This window comes from Perca fluviatilis, chromosome 19, assembly GCF_010015445.1.
Source record: "Perca fluviatilis chromosome 19, GENO_Pfluv_1.0, whole genome shotgun sequence".
NCBI lineage: Eukaryota > Metazoa > Chordata > Actinopteri > Perciformes > Percidae > Perca > Perca fluviatilis.
The window spans coordinates 4526674-4542782 of NC_053130.1; the positions used below are offsets into that span (position 1 = coordinate 4526674).

At 43.7% G+C, this 16109-nt stretch overlaps 1 protein-coding gene across 1 annotated transcript in view; it reads left to right on the forward strand.

The window, feature by feature from the left end:
• The window catches only part of LOC120548456 (mas-related G-protein coupled receptor member A6-like), a 97905-nt gene that overhangs the window by 23312 nt on the left and 58484 nt on the right, over positions 1 to 16109 (forward strand). The gene's annotated exons all lie outside the window — the stretch shown is intronic.

Genomic DNA, 16109 nt, shown 5'->3' on the forward strand with positions numbered 1-16109 from the left:
GAGTCCTCTTGCAGACTTAGTTCTGTATGTTTTCATGAGGAAAGGGGCCATAGACAAGTTTTTGGCCTCTGTGTGTTGTTGCAGAATGGACAGCAATGATGTCAGCAGTTCAATAAGTATGAATGATGGCAACATGTCCACAGTCAGCTTCATGTAGGCAGAGAGAGAGAGAGAGAGAGAGAGAGAGAGAGAGAGAGAGAGAGAGAGAGAGGGAGAAACAGAAGAAGACATTTAGGTAAATAGAAAGGATAGAGACAACACAGATTCTATCTTCTACTGATATCGTTTCCAATAAGACACCTAACTGTTGATGTAAGCCATCTTTTGTAGGAGTTGGGTCTGCACCAATCACTCTTCTCTTTGCAACTTTGGATCTATCATCCTCTCCGACACACCTGTGTCATGTTATAGATGTGCAAAGTATTTTGCCGTTCATAATAACTTTAATCGTCACCAAGACCCACGGTAGAGTGAACCAAGTTAATGGAATTTTGTCAAGAGAAAACTGATTTGTGTTTTAAGACCAGTTGGTGTTTACCTGCATAATTTAATACAACTCAAATATGAACAATCACTGTTTGTGCCGTACAAATTGTACAACACAATTGTACATGATGAAAAATGAAACTCTTTTCAAGATCACTTATTTGATCTCAATTTGTTTAACTCAATTTTTGAACTCTTATCAATCAGAGCCCAGACTTAACATTTTTTTCTAGGTAATAATGTTGAGAAACACACTTGCATTTAAATGTCTTCAAATGGTTTATGCAGCTTATGGTGTCTGTCGATATATGAGTCTCATATGTCTCTTCATATTGTTCATATTGTGGCTAAATCTTCTCCTACAAACATTGTGACCAAATGGTTTCTCTCCTGTGTGGACTCTCATGTTCTCCTGCATTGTGTTCTTGGAACTAAATTGACTAATTGATGAATGGTCTAATGGTTTCAGCTGTACTTGTATAAACTGTTGGGTAGTTTAATATGTAACAAAAATTGATAAACTCTTTTTTTGTTTTGATAGTACCAATGTTTGTAAAAAAAAAATGTAATTTATAAAGTCAATACATTTTTTTAGAAAATGTTTGTCAAAGTGGCATTAAAGGAAAAAACAAAAAAGTAAAGTACAAGTACTTCACATTTGTAATTAAGTACAGATGTTAAGTAAATGTACTTAGTTACATTCCACCACTGACCCCAGAGATGTTGTACCCCAGGGCTTAAAGTACTCCGACCTGGTGCCGGTGTTCTGTTGAAAACAGACTGCCTGCCGAAATATGACTGCTCGTCACTAGAGGGCAATGTTGGTCATGTTGTCCTGATATCCAATCCAAGAGTAAATAAAATGTTATTTAAAAAGTGACAATGGTTGTCCTATTTTTGAGCGGGTAATTTGTGAGCTGGGAAATATTTGTCACGAGTTTACATGAGAAACAGATAGGACATACATTAGATTACATACATACACACATTTATCATGGATAAAGACATGTACAAAGGTATTCTCCGATACTTATCAAGTGGTGAGTATCCAGAGGGATAAAAACATATTGTCAAATATCTGAATATTGCTAATCTGCAAGCATTTTAATATTGTTCTTATAATATTGTAATATTTTGAGAAAAAGAAAGTTATAGCCTAATATTACAAGAATAAAATTACAACACTTCAAGAAAAAAACACCTGCCATATAGTATGCAGTGCATTACGTTATTGCTCTGCTGATATGGTAGTATCTGAGTCTGACAGACACAGACATCCCCGTTTGGGTCTCTGGTCTCTGAATGAGACAAATTAACTGAAGCTGCTACTGACCAGCCGGGCTGCTCCTCTTTATTTTTACAGAGTGGACACAAAGCGACGCACAGATCTGCTCCAGAGCTCTGTGTGTTTGAGCCTGAACCATAGAGACTGTTAATGTCACGGGAACACGGGAACTTCAACTTTGTGTTGCCTACAACAACTAGGCTAATGACATTCAAGGCTACAATAAAAACGTTCGGTGCTGAAGCCCTACAAAAATGACGTGGTTAATATTGGTGCACATACTGTAACTACTTAGACTGACCAACATTGCCCTCTAGCGGCGTGCAGTCCTATTTTGGCAGGTAGTCTGTTTTCGGCACAACACAGGATTTCCAGCGTATGACTATTTTAGAAAAAAATAAATAATTAAAAAGTCCACATGGGATTTGTATTTGATGTGCTGGGTCTAACCAATCACTGTACTTCCACCTACCAATGAAACAAGTTCTAGCCAATCACGTGCAAAGCAGGGCGGTTCTCTGCCGAAAAGTGAGTCTGCGGTGTGGTCACCTTGGTAACACGGCTAAAAAAGTGGATGCAACGTTTATCAAACATGGAGCATGAAGATACAGCTTTATTTGAGAAAGGAGTTAGAAATATATGGCGCCTGGCATGAATAGAGGACAAGAGGAAAAGGGTGGAGGGTGGAGGTGCATGAACGGGATAATGTACGGCAAGCAGCGGTAAGAAAGCGCTTGCTAGTCATTGCTATAGCCTGACGTGGTCATATTCTGATTGTAGTCAGAATATGAGTCTGATGCTGCTCCATTGGGCTGTGATTATGGGGCGTGTTTCAACCAAACCAGGAAAGAAAATGCCTCTGCACTCAATTTGATAGACCTACAACCAATCAGAGCATCGGGGCTAGCTGATGAATTAAACTTTTGCCGAATCCCATAGGAAGGACGGCAAAAACTGATATCTTCTATAACAGACGCGATGAAGGAATCTACACATCTCAGTTATCCAGCGGCAGCCATCTTTGTTGTAAACAAATTCAACCCAAGCGCTCTTTGGTGACGTGGTTGATTACGTTACTGTTGAGACTTTTAACTCACGAACAGAAAAAAAAAAAAAAAAAAAGTTTCTCAGTTGCTCATATGTTACGTTATGTGCGCACGCGCAGCTTCACCTAGAAACGTTAATTATGGCACCTGGTAATCATTTCATCCTCACCCAGACAATCATCAGGAGCACACAGCCCATTGGTATGTAACTGCTAACCACCCACGTAGGCTAGTAATAATGTATTATGTTTGTGCACTGAACGTTTACCTCACTGTGTCGGTGTTAGTTGGCCGTGAGCGTCTTGTAGCGGTTGCTCGACGATCTGGTTGCTATTTAGCATTAGGCTGTCATTAGCCGTTTGCGGTGTGCTGAGTGTTCGGAGCACTCTGCTGGTTTCTGGTGTCAGTGGTGATGGTGGTGGTTTGGTTCGGTGATCCGTGGTGGAGCACCGCGTTATGTTGCGTTTGTGCATGTGTTAATCTTTTGTTGTACGAGGCACATGGTGGCATGGGTTCTGTGTCCTGTGACAGCGTCTATAGCAACCAGTGACGGCAGAGTCACTGTGCGCATGCTCCTCTGGCGCTAGGCATTCTGGGTGACGTAGTCAATGTCGTTTTAAGCCAGACTAGCCACATTTGATGGTGTTGCAGGCTGCTTTTGATTTCATTATTCAGTCATTCATTATTTACGTTATCATTATCATCATTATATTATTTGAGTAATATATTTACATGGTATACATGATTAAATGATTGTTATTATTTGTTTGTTGTATTTCAGGTTTATGACCTGTGGTCATGTGATGTAAAAATAAATAGACAAACACGAGTCGTGACGTGGTGTGCTTCCTGTAAGCCTTTTCGGAGGGGAAATCCGAACAGTCATAAACCATGGTGATCAACTGCTGATAAGCTAACAGTCCACCCATAAAGCTGCCTGCTCATCTGTTGACTTACTAGGCACAATTGTTATTGAGTGAAAGCCAAGAAGAGGAGAGAGTCCACAGTTAAAGGACTACTTAAACCCAGTTGGCAGAAAACACTTGAACTTTCAAAGTAACGCTAGAAGAGTTGGCAAGATGGCAGCAGCAAAGGAGGAGCTGGAGAGGCTTAAACAGAAGCGGTCAGCAGCCCAGACTGCGTTCACTAAAAGAGCCAATTACCTTGCCTCCAGAGTTAGTGCACTGGGGGAAAGTGAAATGAGGAGTGAGTGGAGGAACTTTAAAGTGGATCATTCCAAAGTAAGAGATGCAGGGTTTGATTATGCCACGGCCCTGAGAGAAGTGGACGATGATGAAGTCAAAAGGAAGGCGGAAAGCATTGATGGGAAAACAGCAGAATGTGATTGTAAGTTTGACGAAACTGAACAAATTATTTTGATCAGCTCCTGGACAAGGTTCACCGAGGAGGAAATTACCACCCTCACTAAAGAGGCTGGATTAACCATGGACCAGGCTGAGGCAACCGACTACCAGCATATGACCAGGAGGGAACGTGAACTGATCCATAGGAATCTGGAACGGGAGGTTTACAACCTTGAACGGGGTTTGGATGAGTGGAAAGACTTGATCCCTAGGTCCAAGTCAACAGAGTCCAAGGACCAGATCCGGAAGTTGAAGAAACGGCGTGAAAAGCTGTGGGATGAGTGGGCATGGCAAGGTGGTTCTCAATCCGACGACGAAGAGAAGCTGGGAAAAGAGAGGATTATGGTGCAGGAGGAGCCAGTTGGGGCTTACAATCACAGGCCCCAGATCAGCCTAGAACGTGCACGCTTGCCCATGTTTGCTGGAAATATGAGGGATTACTACCGCTGGAAAGCTGAATGGGAAGACTTGCAACGTCTGGGAAACCCTCATGGATTGGAAAACGTGAGGAAGTTCCATCTCTTGGGAAGCCTAGATGAAAAGGTCAAGAGGGACCTCGTATTGTCCAGCTGTGGATCCGCCGACGACGTGTTCAGGCTCTTGGACAACAAGTACGGAAATAAGCCCAAAATAGTGCTGCTTATTGCACAAGAAGTGCAAGGACTGTTCCCCATCAAAGGAAACAACCCGAGGAAGACGATCGAACTGATCCAAGCCGTGGAGAGAGCTCTTCGTGACCTACAAGTCTTAGGGGAGGAAGATGCTGTAAAGAACCGAGTGGTCGTGCAGTCGATTGAAAGTAAGCTTCCTGACTCCCTGAAAGAAAAGTGGTTAACACACAAAAATGACCCTGGAAGCGGGTTTTTACCACGCAACCACTTCGACTGTCTACTGCAGTACTTGAAAAAGCAGGAGGACATTCTCGAGGAAAGGAGGGCATTTACCAGAGCCACGTCAGGAAACACCCAAAAAGGCTCCCAACCAAGCTTGTGCATCACGTGTGGAGACAATGAGCATGGAGGAAGGCGGTTCGCCTGTAAAGTCTTCAAGAAGCTCAATTTGACAGGCAAGAAGGCTCAAGAGTATGCTTTAAGTGCTTGCGCGTTCATGGTGACGACGGCGGCTGCACTCAAAAGTATCTATGCTCAAAGGACGACTGTCAGAAAGAGGGCTCTTCAGACCACAATTACTTGCTCTGTCCAAAGCCACAGATCAAGAAGAAAGAGGAAAGGAGCAGAGAGCAGAGCGATGCAAAATGGGGGAAAAGGGGGCTTGGACTAACCAACAAACAGGAGGAGTTCCTTGCTAAACTTTCTCCGGAACTGCGAGCAGAGTTCAAGGAAGCCTTTTCAAACAAGATCACAACAAAAGTGTGTGCCAGCACTGGTTGTGAGCCAAAAGAGTGCCCTGTCATAATGATGCTGCTGGATGTGACCACAAACTCTGGCCAACTAGTTGGTACATTGGTTGATCTCGCTTCAGATACCAATTATATCTCTAATAAAGCAGCAGAACGTCTCAAACTGAATGGTGAGAACATTAAATTGATTGTCCAAGGTGTTGGAGGGATGGAGAAAACCATTACTACCAAGAAGTACACTCTGAGGCTGAGGGTAAAAACTCCTAAAGGTTCAATAGCAGAGCACAAACTCCTTTGTTACAGCCTGGAAGATGTTGCGAAGGTGAACCAAGCTGTCACGCCACAGCAACTTCAGAAGTTCTTCCCAAACATTCCACTCAAGGACTTGGTCCGGCCCGAAGAGATCGACCTGTTGATCAGCCACAGGGAGGGTCGCCTGGTCCCACAGCCAGTCCAAATAGTGGGGGACCTCGTCCTCTGGGATGGCCCCCTTGGGAAGACTGTTGGTGGAACGCATCCTGACCTCTTTGAAGTGATAGACCTGGCAGCGCACAGGTCTGAAACCCATTTCGCGAGATCAATGAGAACAGCTTCAAGGGTGTACAAAGAGATTCTCGTGAAAACGGAAGGACCCACTAAAGACATGGTGGAAGGAGAAGGCGCAATCCTCCGAAACACTGCAACCACCAACAAAGAAGTCTTTGAATGGTTCCAGTGGGACAGTATTGGTGCCGCCTGTGATCCTCAATGTGGTGGCTGCAGATGCGGAAGGTGCCCCCCTGGAGGCAAGGAAATGACCCTAGGGGAGGAAAGAGACTTAGAGAAAATAAAGGAATGTCTCACCTACGTGCAAGCGGACAAGCACAGCGAATCCCCTCACTGGGACGCAGCTTACCCTTGGAAAGGAGACCCCGCCACGTTGCCTGACAATCGACGTGCGGTGGAAGCCACCTTTCTAAACACTGAGAAACGACTGGAGAGAGAGCCGGAATGGAAGGCTGCATACAGAGAGCAAATCCACGATATGCTCTCCAGAGGGGCCGCTGTTAAATTCACCCAAGAGGTAATTGAAAGCTGGAAGGGACCCAAGTGGTACATCAGTCATTTGGTTGCTCCTAATCCTCACTCAACCACCACCCCTGTAAGAATTGTCTGGAACAGCAGCCAAGAATACATGGGAATAAGTTTGAACGATCTACTGTACAAGGGTCCTGACGTCCTAAATCAGATAAGGGGCGTGCTTCTGAGATTCAGGACTGGGTTGTACGCCGCCCTGGGCGACGTGAAAAAAATTTACAACTCTGTCTGGCTAGAGGACAAAGAAGTACACCTCCATCGATTCCTCTGGAGAGACAACCCTGAGGAGGTAATCGAAGTCTTTGCTGTCGTCAGGGTCAACATCGGCGATAAACCTGCTGGTTGTCTCGCCCAGGTGGCTATGAGAGAAACAGCCAACCTGCCCCAGTTCGCAGCTATGGTTGAGGAGCGCCGAGTTTTAGTAGAAGATAGTTACGTGGATGACATCTTGACGTCCCACAATGACTTGCGGATACTGGAGAAAATCACCAAAGGAGTGGAAAAGATCTTAAGAGCTGGAGGCTTCTCCCTTAGGCCGTGGGTCTTATCGGATCAAAGTGGGAGGTCCGTAACCACAGCTGATGTCATTGTCAGTAAGACAACTGTGAGTGTGCCCAAAACTCTGGTGTTACCCAACCAGATGCGGGACGACGACAGCAAAGCACTTGGAGTCGGCTATGAACCAGAGACTGACAAACTTCGTGTGTTGGCATCCGTAAACTTTTCAAAGAAGAGAGGAAAGATGAGGACAGGAGTCGATTTGCGCGAAGAGGAAGTCAGACGTAGAACTCCAAACCCCCTGACCCGTCGGGTGTTGCTAAGCCAGATTGCTGGATTCTACGACCCCATCGGTCTTGCCACACCCGCAAAGCAGAAAGGGGTGATGCTTGTGAGAGAAGCTTACCAAGAAGTGAGTGTTGGCAATCCAGTTAAAGACACTTGGGATGACCCACTCTCACCTAGACTACGGGAGGCTTCCATAAGACTCCTCGAAGAATATGTGAGACTTGCCCAGATCAGGTTCAATAGAAGCCTCACACCAACTGGGGCCATAGGCCATCCAATGGGAGTCACGTTTTCAGACGGGAGTGAGGCTTCTTACGGCGTGGTGCTCTATCTCCGTTGGGAGACAAAGAACGGGGTCGTAGTGCGGCTGGTCGAGTCAAAAGCAAAGCTTACCCCTCTCAACCAGAAAGGAGATGTGATTAAGGCAGAAGTATGTGGTGCTGTCTTTGCGATCCGTCTGAGAAAATACTTTGTAAAACACTGTCGCATCAAGGTCGCACGCTGGGTCCACTTCGTGGATAGCCAAACGATCCTGGGAGCAATTCACAAGGAAAGCTATGGCTACCAAACTTTCTTCGCTAACCGCATTGGAGAGATCCAGAAGGCTGGACCAGTGGAAGACTGGAGGTGGATTGAGGGCAAGCTAAACATAGCAGACATCATCACAAGGGGAGCAACTCCTGAGGAACTCGATGGAGGATCAGAGTGGCAAAAAGGCCCAGAGTTTCTGAGTTGGCCTGAAGGTGAGTGGCCTGTGAAGACGGCCAGCGAGATAGTGACTAGCGTTGCTAATGACGTTAAACGGTTGCAGAGAAGAGCGTTCTCAGCTGTAGTCACCAGGTCCCAAGAAAAACTCTCAGGCTCCAGCAATACAGATGTTGGGGAAGACTCGCAAGACTCTGCACTGCAACAGCAGATAAAAGATCAAGGTCCAACCCCAACAGTAGAGAGGCCAAGGAGGAGGCCCTGGGGTGTGGCTCTAGTGCGCCTAGTCTGGCCCGAACGATTCAGTAGCCTGTCTAAACTGTGTGGAATAATCGCCTGGGTTCGGAGAGCTGCAGAAACCTGGCTAAGAACAAGCTACCCAGCCTCGAGTCCAGCAAAGTGGGAGGTGAGGGGCCCCAGGCTGGCTGTGGAAGAGAGAACGGTGGCTTTCCAAGACCTAGCCCTTGCGGCCCAAGACGGCGTGAACTTTCAGGATACAACTTTAAACCGCCTTGTTGTGATCAAAGATGACAACACTGGACTCTTACTTTGTGGTGGTAGAGTCCAGTCTTGGAATGAAGACAGAACAGCTGTACCATTAATTCCATTTCAGTCGTGGCTGGGGGCCTTGCTTGCTAGGGAAGCTCACGAAGCGAATCATGAAGGGGTTGCTGCCACATTGCTGCACACCAAAAGAAAGGCCTGGGTTGTGCAAGGTCGGAGGACCGTGAAGAAGGTGATCAACAAGTGCATCACTTGCAAGAAGCAGCGAGCCCGGCTGTGCCAGCAAGTGATGAGCGCTCTTCCTCAGGAACGTACCAGTAGAGCAAACCCATTTAAGTATACTACACTGGATCTCTTCGGACCTTTTGAAGTGAGGGACGCTGTTAAGAAAAGAACCAAGAAAAAGGTCTGGGGAGTTGTGTATTGCTGCATGGCTTCTAGAGCCATCCATGCTGATCTCGTTGACGACCAATCTTCTGAGAGCTTTCTCCAGGCCTACTCTCGATTCACTACTCTGAGGGGGCATCCCAAAAGATTATGGTCAGACAAAGGTACAAATTTCTTGGGCGCTAGGCCCGCTCGGAGAGAGCTACACAAGCACCTGGCCTGTTTGCAGAAGGCGTCCATTGAGGACAAGGCTGCCAAAAATGGCACAGAGTGGCAATGGGACTTCCATCCTGCAGACTCGCCACACAGGAATGGAGCAGCAGAGGCAGCTGTCAAGCTCATTAAGAGAGCTCTTAACAGTCTTGGCGGAACAACTGGCTGCTACACCTGGGGGGAGTTCCAGACCCTTCTCTATTTGGCGGCCAACTTGACTAATGAGCGACCCATCGATGCCAGGGCACAGGAGCAAGAGGACTCAGTGGAGTACTTAACCCCTAACTCCCTTATCCTGGGGCGCACTGGACAAGGAGGAGATGTACGCGGAATCGACATGGAAACCCGCTCATGGCGCAGACTGAGGGCTGTCCAGGCTGGAGTCGACAGGTTCTGGAGGAAATGGAGTGAACTGGCAGGACCAAACTTGTTCATACAACACAAGTGGCACCATGCAGAAAGAAGTGTCAAGGTTGGAGATGTAGTCTGGGTAGCGGACCAGAATGCTCTGAGGGGGCAGTTCCGGCTCGTCCGGGTTGCTGCAATGTATCCGGACGAGAAGGGGGTCGTCCGGGATGCGGACATAACAACCTGCATGGGTTTTCCTGTTCCCATGGTTCCCAGGACCCGGAGAAAGGACTCCATGCCCACGACCATCGTCATTCGCAGGGATGTGCGGAGGTTGGTGGTCTTGAGTCCTGCTGAAGATCAAGAGGAGGTAAGATAAGTCTTCGCCATGGGTACCCAAAGACTGTGACTCTGTTCTTCTTTGTTCTTAGCTAGTGGGTAACCCTGGGAGGCAACTGAGTGCTTCAAGGGCAAACCTACACTCAGTAGGAGGGCAGGTGGTGGTGCCTACCTCCTTAGTTAAAATAATACGTTTGTGCCTACAAAGGCTGGATTCTAGTTCAAGATTCTCGTTGAGAGATTCAAGAGACTGTGACCTCCTTGGCTCTTTGATCAGTCGGCCAAGTGGGGGGTGTTGAGACTTTTAACTCACTAACAGAAAAAGAAAAAGAAAAAAAAAAAGTTTCTCAGTTGCTCATATGTTACGTTATGTGCGCACGCGCAGCTTCACCTAGAAACGTTTATTATGGCACCTGGTAATCATTTCATCCTCACCCAGACAATCATCAGGAGCACACAGCCCGTTGGTATGTAACTGCTAACCACCCACGTAGGCTAGTAATAATGTATTATGTTTGTGCACTGAACGTTTACCTCACTGTGTCGGTGTTAGTTGGCCGTGAGCGTCTTGTAGCGGTTGCTCGACGATCTGGTTGCTGTTTAGCATTAGGCTGTCATTAGCATATCAAGTCCAGACCGAACTTCCCGACCTCAAATGTTGTGGGCGGGGCTAAATTCGGCTGACATCCAGGCTATAGATGCTAGTTACAAGCTGCGGTCCGTGCACTCTGTCATACAAGTATGTTACCGGCAACGACGGCTACGGCTACAGCTGTGACTGTGCCTTCACTGACCGACCGTGTTTGTGATTAAAAAAAAATACGTGTGTGCATGTTTATAGCGGAACTTGATTTGGCATTAACGATGGCCATTGTGTAAAAAGCTATCTGAAGACCAAACTGTCTTGACAAAGCTGTCTGTTTGGAATCAGCATGGCAGTTATTTAAACACACATGGTCTTGCCCCAAAGTTTAGACATCTATATGAAAAGCTCACATGGAAAGTTTTCAAGAAATATACATGAGCAACTAATCTCCTGGTACATTCACACATTCTGGTACACGTTGCTGAACACTATCTTAAAGACAGGGTCCTGGAAGAGAGCAGACTTAGTTGGAAGTAATGGAAAACAACATGTTGATATTCATTTCCTTTTTTGTTTTCTTGGTTTATTTTTCATTTTTTCTTTTTTAATTTCAGGTTTGATTCTTTTTATTCCACATTCTTATTTAGTCACATGATTATTATTCATTTTATCACTTAATATTACCTCATATCTGTCTTATTGTCATGTTGCACAGCTTCCTTTTCTTATACACATTTCCAGTTTTTCTACCCAACTGCCTGGTACATAATGTTCCTTTCGTACCATATAAAACGTGCTCTAATTTTTAGCTTAATCTTCTGTGCATCACAGTTCCTCTTTGTGCGGGGATTTCAAATGTGCCTCGACCAGAGTACTTTTAACCACTTCTTCAATGACTGCATGCAACTCTTTGCAATGAGCACAAACACTACTGCACAATTTACTCCTGAGACTTGTAAGTCTTAACTAGCTTCTTAATAATTTACACGTGCAAATGCATATTAATGTGAATAAACTTGCATTAAGATAATATTACTATATGTTCGAGGATATTTAAACCTTCAATAAGCTCATCAAAACAATCAAAAAGGCAACATGTTAAACAGACTTAACAAGCATGTGCTGATTACGACTTGTGGTGTTTTATCAACTACAACGATTATGCAACCTTTAACAAGCCGACAGCTGTGGACTGTACTGTGTTTAAACCAACTATATTTTATTTGGGTTTTTCCCTGTCTTACCTTAAATTGTAAGACTTATGGATATGTGATTGTGTAGTTTAAGAAACCGGCTAAAAAGATATAAGCATGCAAAATCAAGTACAATTATCTGAAGGAAAAATGAGTGAAGAAAAATGGGATAGAACATGCACAATTAATGGGAAATTAAACAACAAGAAGTAGAACTACTGTGTAGACATTTCAGAAATGTAGTCCATATATCGACAACGTGTTTACAAAGGCTATTTCTTTCAAATGTTGTATGTATGTATGTAGTTCTGAAACATCATTAATTCACGGAAAGATATTTGGGAAATAATGATAATGATAATAATAATGAGCTTAGATCTGCAAAATAGTTTTGTGTGTCGTGAAAATACGATGATTGAGGTTATGTTATGTAACCCAAGACAGGTTACAGTCGGATTTTAGGATGTTGTTTTCCGATCTTGAGGAATTTAATATTAAAGTCTGTTACTAACATTTCAATGGTACAGAATCCGGTTAATCATGTGCATGTCCACTCAGTAAATCGATGGAGACCTAGGTTTGTATCTTCATTGTCTGATACTTCGACATCCAGTTCTGATGAAGGTCCCATGGGACAGGTGGATTAAAAGATATGCATGAGAAATTCAATGTAACGAGGGTTAAGATCATGTAGGAAACGATGAGGGATAAGTTTAGAACCATGACAAAGAATAATGTGATCGCCCCAAAGATTCGGCTGGCAGCATTTTAATGAGGGGATCGCAGAGGAATTTTGTCCTGGTAAAGAAACAGCCACCAGGTTTTCACCTCTGCCATGATTAAGCATTGTTATTATTTTATATACTCTGTAACTAATATATTCTTATCTAATCATTATCATTATAATCATTTGAATGTGTGTAATGTATTCCATATGCTAAGATTGTTTCCTATCACAGTATATTGCATGTTAGACTGAATCTCAACTAGGATAAAAAAAGGGAGGATTGATAGGTTGGATATTTATGACTACATGTTTCAAATGTATTTTATATCTTGTATGTAAGGTACTACACAAGAAGGTTAGTCTGGGGACAACCTTCACCCACAAGAATGTGTAAATCTATTATGAGTTTGGGTACAACTTTCACACAGAGGAATTGGAGCCAGGAATGTGGGAATCTATTAGGAGCATAGGCCATAAAAGGTGTAGTTTGGAAGTAAACTGTTGCACTGAAATAGATAGCTTGAAGCGTGTGAGGACAAAAAGTACAAAGGAGGAGTTATTCTGATGTTCGTAGAGACACTATGGGTACATGCTCTTAGGAGGGTGTACACATGGTTATCTTCCTTTCTAGGAGAGAAACCTTGGCATATACATTTGGTGCATGCAACTGTTCTCCCTTTCATGAAAGTATGTTTCTTTGTTGTGTGAATAAAGCTGCATTAGTCTGAACTCATTGTACTCAGCATTTGTTCAGTCTCCATCTCATTTCCAGATATTTCTCAGATATCAGGTGATGCCGAGCATATTAGTAAAGCCACTGTATAGCAAAGCGCTGAAGAGTGCGATTCGATCACTCTGAAACGTTTTTGTAGTGTTCCCTAGACACAAACCAGTAGTAGCCATTAAAAAGGAGTTCCACAGTATTGCAGGTGAATTATGTAAACCCTTTGAAATAAAAGATTATGAATTATAATTCTGTTAATGATGGCGCTGCAGCCTCAGAATGGGATTAGTAGCCTAGTCTTCTTGCAGACTTAGTTCTGTATGTTTTCATGAGGAAAGGGGCCATAGACAAGCTTTTGGCCTCTGTGTGTTGTTGCAGAATGGACAGCAGTGATGTCAGCAGTGCAACAGTATGAATGATGACAACATGTCCACAGTCAGCTTCATGTAGGCAGAGAAAGAGGGAGAGAGAGAGAAAGGGGAGAAACAGAAGAAGACATGTAGGTAAATAGAAAGGATAGAGACAACACAGATTCTGTCTTCTACTGATATGGTTTCCAATAAGACACCTAACTGTTGATGTAAGCCATCTTTTGTAGGAGTTGGGTCTGCACCAATCACTCTTCTCTTTGCAACTTTGGATCTATCACCCTCTCCGACACACCTGTGTCATGTTATAGATGTGCAAAGTATTTTGCCGTTCATAACAACTTTAATCATCATCAAGACCCACGGTAGAGTGAACCAAGTTAATGGAATTTTGTCAAGAGAAAACTGATTTGTGTTTTTAGACCAGTTGGTGTTTACCTGCATAATTTAATACAACTCAAATATGAACAATCACTGTGCCGTACAAACAGTGCATCACTGTAGATGATGAAAAATAAAACTCTTTTTAAGATCACTTATTTGATCTCAATTTGTTTAGCTCCATTTTTGAACTCTTATCAATCAGAGCCCAGACTTAACATTTGTTTCTATTTAATAATGATGAGAAACACACTTGCATTTAAATGTCTTCATATGGTTTATGCAGCTTATGGTGTCTGTCCATGTATGAGTCTCATATGTCTCTTCATATTGTTCATATTGTGGCTAAATCTTCTTCTACAAACATTGCGACCAAACGGTTTCTCTCCTGTGTGGACTCTCATGTTCTCCTGCATTGTGTTCTTGGAACTAAATGGACTAATTGATGAATGGTCTAATGGTTTCAGCTGTACTTGTATAAACTGTTGGGTAGTTTAATATATAACAAAAGATTTGATAAACTCTTTATTTGTTTTGTTTGTACCACATTTTTCATCTAATTTATAAAGACACTACATTTGTTTTCAAACACAAGTGGCATGAAAAGAAAAAAAACTAAAAACTAAAGTACAAGTACTTCACATTAGTAGTTAAGTACAGATGTTAAGTAAATGTACTTAGTTACATTCCACCACTGACTAAAACCCCAGAGATGTTGTACTGCAGGGCTTAAAGTAGTTGGTGTGCATGTGTCGACAGAGTTCTCAAGAAAAAACAAAGTAAAATAGAGTGTGGGATTATCTGGGTGCCTGCTAGTCAACTTCCTGTTTTTTGTGGTGTCTGACCAGCCTGGTCTCACAGAATTCTGTGAAATGATCACAAACTGTTAACACCACATTCTGTGGTGGTGGCACGGAATGTGTGAAAATGTGCATGGCCTTCACGTAAAAACAACGCCAATGTAAAGTCAATGAGAAGATGATGTAGCATTAAGAGCGACTATGGTAGTTTTGGGACCATGCAGTGGGTTAAACTGATTTTAAACCACAAGGACACAGCCTCAGAACATCTGCCTCTGAAAGACAAAAGACCATGTGGTCGTTTCAGAACAAAGAAAGGGCCTGCATGTAGACTTTGCAGCCTAGAGGTCACACCTAGGTGTGAGGTCACATAGAGGTCACACCTAGGTGTGACCTCTATGTGGGGAGGGTTCAACTGGCCAAAAACTCTAAAAACTACAGGCTTGTAGTTCACACCTTCAAGAACACTCTGATCTCCCATTGGTTCCTGGGACCATAAAACAGCATGGAGCCAGGTCAGGGGACCTGATCTATAAATAGCCTGAACACCCAAAAATCCATTGTCTTCCGTTTGCAACCCAGTTGTTGAAAGGATGCATGCCGAAAAGTGAACTATTTCAGGTGTTTTTCAGTTCAGGTGAGCACCATTGGACCAGTATTTCAAATCTGTAGAAGAGAACACCGTTTCGTCACCCCCCCTCCTCCTCGCACTCTCTCTCTCTCTTTCTCACACACACACACACACACACACACACACACACACACACACACACACACACACACACACACACACACACGACACAAGGTCTTACCACATGCTAGTCTGTTTTTGCTTTTGTTGTAGTTTTGTAAAGGGCTATATAGGTTTGATGATTGAAGTATTATTGATTGGCCATTGATCATTTTGAAGTTAATAAATTCTACTATACTTTGAATAGTTGTCTGTGATTGTTTTGTGTATTTGTTGTAGTAATTGCTGGTTGAACACAGGTAGTGCTCGAATTCACCCCTCTTGGTTCCTTTAAAGAATACCAGATAGATTAACCACGTTAATTAAGATCTGTATTTTAAAGGGAACACCACCTAATGAAATAAAGTTTCACAGCTCGGTTATTGGCCCCTGAGTTCAGGGTGGTACCCCGTTTTGATTGTTTGTCAATTTGGTGGAGTTATTAATATGCACATTCATAACTTTATTAATATTGATAAAACATCTTTGATAATTTGCCAATAAATGAATCTGAACACCTCCCAATTCCCAACAGTAGTGAGTAGTATGAAAGCCTGCTTAGGGAGGTTGGTTGGGGTGGTGGATGGGTCAAACAACACAGGACTTTGACCCAGGAGATCGGGGAGCGTGTCCCGCATGTCGCGTTTCCTAAACCCAACCGTCGCTTTCTTCTTTTACTAAACTCTACTGTCCCGTTGTT